A 12,664-nucleotide genomic window follows, 5' to 3' on the forward strand; every position below is an offset into this window, starting at 1 on the left:
TGTGGTTCACATGAATCACTAATTAGGTTGATTTTTTTGGGTCCTTACTCTTGCTCGGGTGGTAGACTCTCAGGAGTTTCAACTCCCGGTCAAGGGTTCGCGTAGAGCTAGGCAAATTGGGTCTGATCCGATCCGACCCGATTCGAACCGATCCAACGGGGTGGATCGGTGCGGATCGGGTAGTTCCATCCAAATCCGAATCCTTTTTGGATTGGGTTCGGGTTGGATATGACTCGATCCGATCCGATCTGTAATCCGATCCGATTGGATTTGATCCGATCTGATCCAGATATATTTAGTAATTTTTTAAAAAATATTTTTTACTATTTTTAAAAGCTTTTTAAATTTTTTAATGGTCGGAATCGTGTCCGATCCAATCCGACTCGGTTTTCTTGACCGATTCGGACTCGGATCAGATCTATACAGCAAGTTTTCGAATCGGTCCGGGTTAGGTGACCTAGACTCAATACCGGATCGGATTAGGTTTGGGTTAGACTAGTATCATTTCAGATCAATTCGGGTTGGACCCAATCCGGTCCGATGCCTAGCCCTAGGTTCGAGTACCCATAGGTGGTGAAATTCCACAAACGTGAGTGTGTGTAAAAAAAAAAAAAGTTAGATTGATTTTTGAACCGTGAGGCTAAGATTGAGTACTGATGCACCTGATGGTTGGGATGGATTTAACGTAAACATCTTGGTGGGGCCCACTTGAGTCACTGAGATCATTTGCTCTACACAACCTCTATTAAGAAACCTAATTAAGCTAATCTATTAATAATTACTTAAATTAATAAAGCAGGTTATTGAAAACCTGGAAAAGATACCGGGTGTAAATTTCACGCTGGGTAGGTAGTTTTTTAAAAAATTCCCCACGACGAAAAAAGTGTCAGAGATTGCTTTATATGATAAGGTGGAGACAGAAGAACAGTAATATGGTAGACCCATCTAGCCAAAAGGACACGTGGAAGAGTTATATAAAAATCAGGTCTGTCCGTATGTAGGTTACTAGCATGGACGGTTTATATATAAAAAATCATTACTATTGAATAATCCTGTCCATTAAATATGTGGACACTAAATTAACGGTGGATTAGAAGAAAACGTAAGTCAAGTATGCAATGGTATGAACGGGAGAAACGAAAAGCATCGAATAGGATCGCGCGTGGATTTTCTTTGAAAAACATAAGCCATCATTCCTGGTGAAAATATATGGGCGCTATGGATGCATGCATCACCCTGCCACGTGTCCTTTGAAGAGAGGAAGCTGATTGCGTCCGACCCCGCCCAGACAATAATCCATCCGACCAGGCTCATGTGGGGCCCACCATGATGTATCTGTTTATACATACCTTCCATCTTTTTTTCAGATCATGTTAATGTATGAGCCGCACAATGCATTAATGCAAGAGTCATCTCTGGTGTGGTCTACTGATAGGTGAATCTGCCTCATTTTTCAGGTCGTACCTTAAAATGATCTGAGAAAATGGATGGACGGCGTGGATAAACAGATACATCATGGTGGGACCCACATGAGCCCTTGGTCGGATGGATTGTTGTTCAGGCGGAGTCAGACACAATCGGCTTCCTTGAAGAGAGGATTCCACAAATATGGGCCCACCTTGATTATTTTATGTATATCCACGCCGTCCATCCGTTTTCCCAGCTCATTTTAGGTCATATGCCAAAAAATGACGCATATAAAAATCTCAGGTGGACCACACCAGAAGAAACTGTGGCGATTGGCCATTAAATACTTCCTGTGGGTCACAAAAGTTTTGGATCCAAGTGATATTTGTTTTTTCCCTTCATCGGTTAGATTGTAAAAATAAATATTAAGGTGGGTCCTAGGAAGTTTATAACGGTGGGAGTTCATTCACTTAATTCTTCCCGTAGCAGGGAAAATTGAGATTTGGATCTACTTCATTTTTGGGCTAATGCATAAAATGATCTGGTACATCTGAGATTTAGATCTATAATTCATTTTTGGGCTAATGCCGAAAATGATCCGGCAAAACAGATAGACGGCTTGGATATACATTGCATACATCGAGGTGGCCCACAGTCCTAGACTGACCAAACTCGGTATTACGCTGACCTGACAGAACCCGCACCCTCGAGGTTATGTAGGTGACTGTGTTCATGACTGATTTGCAATATGAATTGGGTTTTACTCTCATTTTGGAGAAAATGATTTTAGAAATAAAGGTTCGGTTGGAATTGATGGGCTTTTGTTTGTTTTGAATTCATCTGTGTTTGTCATGGGAGAAGATACATCTATGTTCCATCAATAGGTTAGGTGCTATTGATTTTCAATTCATCTGTTTTTGTCATTGGAGAAGATCTTCATATTACTTGTGATCTACGCCACAAGTTAAGAAAAACAAAATAGGTCCAATCATCATCTTGAAACTCTCATTTAATAAATTCCATTTTGTGTTTCTTATGACTCTAAAGGAGCAATTCCATTCGATGATTGGCTTATTTAGCTCGTAACAACTTATGATTGTAACAAATTCATCGTATTTACGGGGTTAGAATTGGGTCATTTTCCTTTGATAAGATTCATTACTTGAATGAAAGAAAATGATTGTTTTACTAAATATCTCTTTTTTATTTAGAAATTATCACCAGAATCAATTGACTCAGTGATTGGATCATACTGAGTTAGTCGAAGACACCAGATCTTAAATGTATGAAACATCTATTGGATAGATCCAATTCATATTGCTTATGATCAGCACCACAAGTTAAGAGAAACAAAATAGGTCCAAGCATCATCCTGAAACTCCTATTTAATAGATTCCATTTTGTATTTCTTATGACTCCAAAGTATCAATTTCATTAGATGATTCTAAACATTTGATCTATGGTTTATGGCTCATAACAACATTGGGTTGTAACAAATTCACCCTATTTACATGGTTAAAATTGGGTCATTTTCCTTTGATTAGATCCACCACTTGAATGAATAATTAAAAAAAACGGATTGTTTTACAAAACATTTTTTTTTTTTTTCCATTTCAAAATTATCACAAGTATCAATTGACTCAGTGATTGGATCATTAGAGCTATCTTGTCATTAGTCTAGGGTTTGCCTTTTCAACCATAGGTATTCTTTCCAAAGTAGCATGGAGATCTTATTGGAATTGGGACCCCAGTAAAACTAGGGCATTTATTACTTGATTCATATTTATAATTTATTTACGTACTAGAATGAATAAGGTGTAAATTTGGCAATTGTGGTTTTCATGAGATATCTTATAATTTGAATATGCTTTTTTGGGGTTAATCTATTAGTAATGGGATTGCATAGTTATGGTTCATTTACATTAACATTAATTGAAGAAATAAGCTAAAATACATAAATGTTCTATGCATAATGAAGGTTTGTGTAAGTTTTTTAGAACCATTTAAATTACTACTTGCTTTAAATGGTTCTCAAAAACTCAAGATGCATTTGATTACAGTTCCAACTCACTTCAACTGATCAGCATAATTCTAACACCATGGTTGGTTTCTTATAGTACCAATTGTTAATGAATGCATGTCTTTCAAATCATTTGAAAGGTTTGGAGGTATTGCTAGGTGAAATTGGGGGACATTAGCGGAATCTTAATATAATATCCTGAGTAAATTTTGTTAAAATTTTAGAAATATAAGAGTTTCTTGTACACAACGGAGGATAGAAGAAAATGATAACAAAACGATCAGATCTATTGGGTTCAAGGCTCGACTTGAACAGTCAATTTCTCAAGACAAGTTTGCTGCCCTTTTTCTGGAATTTCCAGCAAGTGCAAACGAAGGAAATCTGCAAATTGTCTTCAGGATACAATGAACTCTCATTCTGATTTTCAACACGAAAATTTGTACATTTAAGTGTTGAACAGATCTCTAGTTTTGACACCGATATGCCTTAAGACGTTCAGAAAAAATTCAGCAAGAGATCAAATCGAGAGTAATTGCACAGAAAATGATATAATCTTAAGGATTAAGAGTATTATCTTCTGGATTATAGTATCCAGGATTTATATTAATTGAAAGGTTATGGATTTCTTCCTGAAGAGGTGCTAAAGTGTCTCTTCAAGAAATCCATACCCATTTACAGCAAATAATTGTCTTCCATGAAAGGACATGACTCTTTGTCCTATGACAGTTATTTCAGTACCCATTCAGACAAGCAATTATCCAACAGGAAAAACTGTATCCACATAAGCGACACATGGCATAGGTGCCACATGTACAATCATGTCACAATTATTCTCAATTAGCAAAAAATGTAATAAAACATCAGAGTATTATGACCCAAAAAATTGAACCGTGTGCCAAAAAGACTAAGGCTCTTATTGCTCCTTGCGACGATGTGAACGTGCTAAGTACGCCTAATAAAGCGCCCAAGCAACCCTACAGTCCACGCCACGCGCGCGCGTGCTCGAGGAGATTTGAACCCTGGTTGCATAAGCAAAAACCCCTTCTCTTACCAACTGGCTATACACACTATTTATAGAAAGTTTAAATAATTAATATATTTATTTACTTTCTAAAAATAACTTTTATTTTTGAAATTTATTTTTATTCTAAAAAACACAACAATCCCCCACAATTTCAAAAATAAAATCAAATTCTAGAACGAATGACATATCAGTATAAATAGGTGCATAAGTAAATGTATCTTTTAGATTTGAACCTTTACTTTAGTGTATATGTATCAAAGTTATGCCAGGTACTCAGTGACTCATTAGTCTTGAACTAAGGACCTTATATGACTCACCGAACATATAACACACATCTATTCATATATAACGGGAGATCTAAAAGTTCGCACATTTCTGGCCTTGTACGTAACCTTATTTCATGAGTATTCTAGAGACGATCCCAATCTCTTTAAAAGCGGTCTCACTTCTCTACTCATATAGATAAATCTATCAAAGATGATTCTACTTCATCTCAGCAAAGTCTGCTTATAGATCTATTAAGAGTTAGTACTCAGCCTCTTATGAAATGCAGAAACCAAACACTAGACTTTTTAGGAATGAGACTCAAATTTTCTTTTTCTAGTGTATATTTCAGTCACATACTTGACTTGTTTGTCCCTTTGAACCTAGCTTATATTTCAAAACATAGGTAGGGTTACCATCAAGAGTGAAAGTTACATCTTTATGGATCTTAGTCTCATTCCTTTAGTGGTTCTTCTTATTTGATCTCTTGATAAACCTTTTGTCAAGGGATCTGCTAAGTTCAGGATGGATTTAACATATTCCACTATGATTACTCCGGTTTTTAGTTATCCTTTAACAAAGTTATGCCTTAGACCTACATTTCTAGACATACCATTATAAGTCTTACTCATAGCACGACAAAGAGTAGCCTGACTATCACAAAAGATAGATATGGCAGGAGTAGGTTTTGGCCAATACGAGATTTCCAACAGTAAGTATCTTAGCCATTCACATTCTTTACAAGCAGCATCAAGTGCAATAAACTCACTTTCCATTATAGAGTGAGATATGCACGTTTGTTTCTTAGATGCACATGATATTACTCCTCCTCCAAGAGTGAATATCCAGCCACTTATAGATTTAGATTATATGCTATCTGCATTCCAGCTTGCATCGCTGTACTCTTCAAGTACAGCGGGATATGATTTATAATACAGTCCATAGTCTATGGTTCCTCTTAGATACTTTAAAATTCTCGAAATCGCATTCCAGTGTACTTGTCCTGGATTACTGGTATACCTGTTTAGCATTCATACTGTGAATGCTATATCGGGTCTAGTGCAATTCATTATATATATATTAAACTCCCAATAACTCATATATTCTTGTTGTGCTTTACATCTACTAGTATTTTTAACCAATTTAATACTTGGATCAAATGGGGTTGAAACCAGTTTATTGTTATAATGATTAAATTTTTTTTAACACTTTCTCTAAGTAATGAGATTGTGTTAAGGCTATTCCATTATTAAGATTATAAATCTTAATACCTAATATTACATTGGCTTTACCTATATCCTTCATGTCGAAGTCGGTACTTAAAAACTTTTTAGTTTCTCTCACATAGTCCTCATTTGGTCCAAATATTAGCATATCATCTACGTATATGCATATAATGAATTGACCTTTAATATATATGGACTTATCTGCTTGGTTTACTCTAAAATCATTAGATTGTACTACTTGATCAAACTTCTCATGCCATTGCTTAGGAGCTTGCTTGAGCCCATAGAGAGATTTGACCAATTTACACACTTTCTTCTCTTGCCCGGGTTGAACAAACCCTTCAGGTTGTTCCATATAAACTTCTTCATCTAGATCACCATTTAAGAATGCCGTTTTGACATTCATTTGATGGATTACTAGGTGGTGAATTGCTGTAAGAGCAATTAAAGTCCTAATGGTAGATATACGAGCAGCAGGAGCATATGTATCGAAAAAATTGATAATTTCCTTTTGTCTAAATTCTTTGGCTACCAATCAAGTTTTAAACTTATTTATGGTTCCATCAGGATTGAACTTTCTTTTAAAAATCCACTTATATCCTATAGGCTTTGAACTTGGTGGAAGATCGGCCAAACACCAAGTGTTATTTGAGATTATGGAATCCATTTCATCGTCTATGGCTTCCCTCCAAAACTGTGCATCAGAAGATGAGAGAGCTTCACTAAGCGTTGATGGATCACTTTCAATAGTTAGTGGTAGAATAATTTCCTTTCGTATTTCATTTATATCCCCTTTTATAAGGAACATATAGAAATCTAGGCCAAAAAATGTTTCTTTTCTTGCTCTTTTCGATTTTCTTGGTTCATTTCCTTCTGGATGAGTGTTGGATTTATCATGAAAGTTGTTAGGCTCTTCGTTCATTGGTTCTATTATATTTTCATCAACCTGTCTTTTTATATGATTATTCATATAGTCTTTGTATACTGTATTTTCAAAAAATATAGCATCCATAGACTCTATAATCATGTTTTTGTCAGCAAAAGAAGTTTGTTTTAGAACCAGGAATCTATATAAGGGACTATGAATCGCACACCTGATTCCTCTAGGACCTAACTTTACTCTCTTAGAATCAATAATCTTGACTTCTACTATACTTCCCCACACTTTGAAGTAATGAAGATATGATTTCTTCTTTTTCCATAATTCATATGAAGAGATATCCAATTTTTTGTGTGGGATAGTATTTAGAATACGGTTTGCTGTTAACAATGCTTCTCAATCCAGAATTTAATATCATACAGTTGATCATCTCAACTAATGTCCTATTTTTGCGTTCCGCTAGTCTATTTTACTGAGGTATGTAAGGTACCGTAAATTCATGGATTATACCATTTGATTCACAGAAGTCGTTGAATTCATTAGAAGAATACTCACCCCCTCTATCACTTCTGAGGGCTTTAATTTTTACATTCAACTGATTTTCCACTTCGGCCTTATAAAGCTTAAACTTTTCAAAGGCTTCATCTTTAGATTTTATCAAATATACATAGAAAAATCTAGTGAAGTCATCGATAAATGTGATAAAATATATTTTTCCTCTACGATTTAAGGTATTATTTAAATCACAGATATCGGAATGAATTAACTCTAAGGGTTGTGATTTTCTCATGCCATTCTCAAATGATTTTCTGATTATTTTAGAATGGGCACACACATCACATTTCCCTTCTTGTTGAATTTCATGATTTGGTATAAGGCCTCTAGGATCATCATTCTTTTCATTGAATGATAATTAACATGACCTAGTCTAGCATGCCATAAAGATACAAAATCCACTATATAAATGGAAACATCATTATTATTATTAATATTCAGTTTAATCATACCATTACATGAATATCCTTTGCCTACAAACATACCATTCTTGGTGATAACCAACTTATCAGACTCAATCACTATTTTGAATCCTCTCTTATTGAGAAGATCACCTGACATTAGCTTTTTAAACATGTCAGGTACATGCAATACATTTGTTAGTGTCAGTCTTTTGCCTGATGTAAACTGAAGCTCTAATGTTCCCTTTCCAACAACATTCGCACGAATGTTATTACCTATCTTCACTTCTTGTCCAGTTGTTATACCTTTATAGGTCTTGAAGATGTTTCAGTCCTTCGATATATGAATGGTTGCACCAGTATCTAGCCACCATCCACCATCGGATATTACTGTGTTAGCTTCAGTGACCATTGCTACAAGTTGGTCTTCTACCATGTTAGCCTGAGCTTTCAGTTGTTTTTTCCCGTGTCGACATTTCTTTATATAGTGTCCAGGCTTATTGCAAAAGTGACACTTGCCATTTTTTCTTTCCCTTTTTCTTAAACTCTATATTTTTCTTTGGGGGAATAGATTTGGAGTTTTGAGATTTTGGCTTGTCATTTTCTACTATATTTGCTTTGGAATGATTTTCCAAAGCACTTTCTTTCTTGTCTCGGTTTCTGGACTCTTCTTCTATATGAAGATGTCGTTGAAGCCCTTCAAGAGTGTACTTCCTTTCATCATGTTTCAGTTTCTTTTTATAATCAAACCATGATGAGGGTAATTTTGCAATTACTACACCGACCAGGAATTCTTCAGGAAGATCTATCCCACCAATCTTCAATTCATCAACCAAGTTCTGTAGTTTGGTTACTTGGGAGAGAATTGGCTGATCATATTTAAACTTGAAGTAGACATAATTGTCGATCGGAAATTTCTGAGTACTGATCTCTTCAATTTTATATTTTTGATCCAATTTTGTCCACAGAACTTTAGCAGAGAATATTTTACGGTACGAATTATAGATAGAATAGAGAGGGCGTTTAGGATATGACCTTTGCTTAGAAAATCATCATCCTTCCTTTTCTTCTATTCTTCCTTCACTTAATCTGAATCGTCTTCTTTTGGCTCGGGTAGAGAAGACAGATTATCATCGAGAATGTAGGATAACTTGAGAGTAGTCAGAAAGAAAAACATCTTCTACTACCATCTTGAGAAGAATTAACCGTCGAAACGATCTAGTCGTACAAAGTCTTGGTTCATAACTTGAATGGAATGAATTGCCTCCATTGTGAAAAGATAATAAATTTATCTTGAATGTTAGAATTTTAGAAATATAAGAGTTTCTTGTATACAACGGAGGATAGAAGAAAACGATAACAAAACGATCAGATCTATCGGGTTCAAGGCTCGACTTGAACAGTCAATTTCTCAAGACAAATTTGCTGCCCTTTTTCTGAAATTTTCAGCAAGTGCAAACGAAGGAAATCTGCAAATTGTCTTTAGGATACAATGAACTCTCAATCCGATTTTCAACACGAAAATTTGCACATTTAAGTGTTGAATAGATCTCTAGTTTTAACACCGATATACCTTAAAATGTTCAGAAAAAATTCAGCAAGAGATCAGATCGGGAGTAATTGCACAGAAGATGATATAATCTCAAGGATTAAGAGTATTATCTTCTGGATTATAGTATCCAGGATTTATATTAATTGAAAGGTTATGGATTTCTTTCTGAAGAGGTGCTAAAGTGCCTTTTCAAGAAATCCATACTCATTCACAACAAATAATTGCCTTCCATGAAAGGACATGACTCTTTATCCTATGACAGTTATTTCAGTACCCATTTAGACAGAAGCAGTTATCCAACAGGAAAAACTGTATCCACATAAGCGACACATGGCATAGGTGCCACATGTACAATCATGTCACAATTACTCTCAATTAGCGAAAAAGGTAATAAAACATCAGGGTACCATGGCCCAAAAAATTGAACCGTGTGCTAAAAAGACTAAGGCTCTTATTGCTCCTTATGACGATGCGAACGTGCTAAGTGCGCCTAATAAAGCGCCCAAGTAGCCCTACAGCCCACGCGACGCGCGTGCATGCGCTCGAAGAGATTTGAACTGCATAAGCAAAAATCCCTTCTCTTACCGACTGGCTATACACATTAGTTATGGAAAGTTTAAATAATTAATATATTTATTTACTTTCTAAAAATAACTTTTATTTTTGAAATTTATTTTTATTCTAAAAAACACAACAAATTTTGGTGGTATAAATTTTTTTGGTTGTTCATTGTTTTTTTTTTGTTAAATTAAAAACTTCTCCTATAAATATTAAAACTTGATACTTGTAACTATGATAGGAGAACACTTTCCTTGGATGAACCCTACATCATATTGTCATACATCCCTTATAACCTTTTAACCACTCATTCAATTGAAAAACTACCCGTACACTTACTTATTTATCATTTAAGGAACCTAAGTACCCGTTTACTTTTTCCAATCTTAAAGTCTAAATAGATATTTTTTTATGAATCAAGGGCCATGATTGCATAAGTCAACTTACCCGAATTCCTAACTTTCTGATTATGATATAATTTTCATAATAACTAAGATTGCTATCAGGTTAGATTTCATTAAACATGATCATACACATCACAAGACCAACTTAAAATTCCGTTATTATGATTTAAATGGTATATGTTAAAAATGACATATATCTTTTAAACTTTTTGCCCAATCGTAAAACCTACCGTACATTTACCTTGAAATCACTAGATATATATTACATTCCGTCTATAGGATTTTTGGACATCTCTGTCATACTAAACCAAACGTCGTATAATTAGATCCACCCATTTTTGGGGCCCGAACCAATAGTATGACATGATTATTATGATTCTTATATTTTTCTATAAAAACCATATCAGTAAATTAAGAGTCTAACAACTACAACTCGATCAATTTGGGTCCAAGTAATCCCAGTATAAATACGCACATGTACAAACCTTTCTTTAAAAAAAAAACTACTTCCTAGAGGTCCTATCGAAAAATGTCTGGACATTTTGTAAATGGCTATATAAGACTTCTAATCATCTTTTTTTTTTCTCCCAAAAAGGTCCATCTAGTGGGTCCTTATCGAAATCTGACGGTAGAGATCACCCATGATTGGTGACCAAATTACAAAACTGAGTTTATCACTACGTAGCGCTTAGAAAGCCTGGGTACTTGTTCATTTAAATTAATTCTTCAAAATGTGAAGTCCATCATGAATCCAAAATATCCAAGGGTGTGGATTGATTGCTTGCCTCCAAGTGCAGAGGTTTGTAAGTAATTTCCTGTGAATACGAGGTCGATCCCACAGTAAGATGAATTGCGAGAAGGAGAAAATCAAATGCAAAACAAATTAAGTAATAAAAACTAAACTGATGATTTGATTTTGAGAGTTTTGAATAGATATAATTTAACTGAATTAAAACAACACCCAAGCTTCAAAGTTACACACATAGGTTAATGTTCCAAAATCATGATGACTTGGATAACACAACTAGGATCCGAGCACTATGGTCTGCCTAATCGGAAAATAAAATAATTTAAACATTTTAAATAAATGATATAAAAGATTAGAAAATCATAGATTTGCACCATTGATGTATATTCTCAAAGGTTAGTAATTTTATGAATTCATATGTATAAGATAATGAATATCAAAGAAATGTAACAGGTTGAGAACCTCTCATATCTAAGAAATCTAATTGATTCAGGGTAAGCCTATCCATCAATGTAGATCTCATATGATGGTATGTATCTCACATAATGATAAAAAAACTAAACCTGAACAATTGATGACATGCATACACCATTCATCTCATCATTAAAAAGAATAAATCATCAAAACTTAAAGAATTATTAGACCTATGTGCTTCCCTTCTAGCTTGGGCTAGAGGAAACTATAAAAACATAAGTAAAATAGAAAAAGAAAGCAACAATAAATAATAAATATCTAAAAGCTTGTAAAGAAAAACAAATTAAAACTATAAAACTCTCTAAAAACCAAGATATAAATGGGAAAAATTATGCAATATTTGAGTCTCAATACGGATGCCCATGCACATAAACTATTCTTAAAACCTTGTTTGCACATGCCCATTTATATCCGAACTTGTACCAAGAGCTATTTATCTAAATTAAACCAAAATCCCTTAATTTCCACACTTAGATCCATTATCTCACCATCCATTGCAAATATGGATCATAACTCTCAAGTGGTCAATCTAAAAACTAAAAATAATGGTTCATCATGAAGATCTTGTTATACCTAACACTCTTATTGGTCGGATTCTGAGAAAAGATCTCTTACAAGACAATGAGACCCACAAATCAATGGTGATCTAAGGCTTGAAAAGTTAGTTCTGATTTTTTATTTTTAAGAATGTGTGTACACTTATATATATGATTTCACCCTATACATCACACAACAACATCTTATACTTCAAACTATTCATGAAACTGTCTGTACACAAACTTCGTCACTTGTCAAGGAACCTAGTGGACCATACACTTCTCATTTACAAAATCATTCAACCACTCATCATTCATTTTTTGCAATTACCATAGATCAGCTTATCTATTCAATCGATCATCGAACCAACGGTACACATTATACAACTTTCAAAATCGTGAGGGGTCATATGTTATATCAAATATGTGGTCCATACCAAACCTTGAATAATTTTCAAAGTATATGAAATCCAAAAATCACTTACGTTTTCTCAAGCAAAGAAAAAGAATAAAAAATGCGCGAAGATAAAAATTCATGCATCTCATGCATTAACATAAAGTGGGACCCACCTTATAATATAAAAGAGAAGGGGGAGACGTAAGTGACATCCCACT

The sequence above is a fragment of the Magnolia sinica genome, chromosome 10 (genome assembly GCF_029962835.1).
Source record: "Magnolia sinica isolate HGM2019 chromosome 10, MsV1, whole genome shotgun sequence".
Taxonomy (NCBI): Eukaryota; Viridiplantae; Streptophyta; class Magnoliopsida; order Magnoliales; family Magnoliaceae; genus Magnolia; species Magnolia sinica.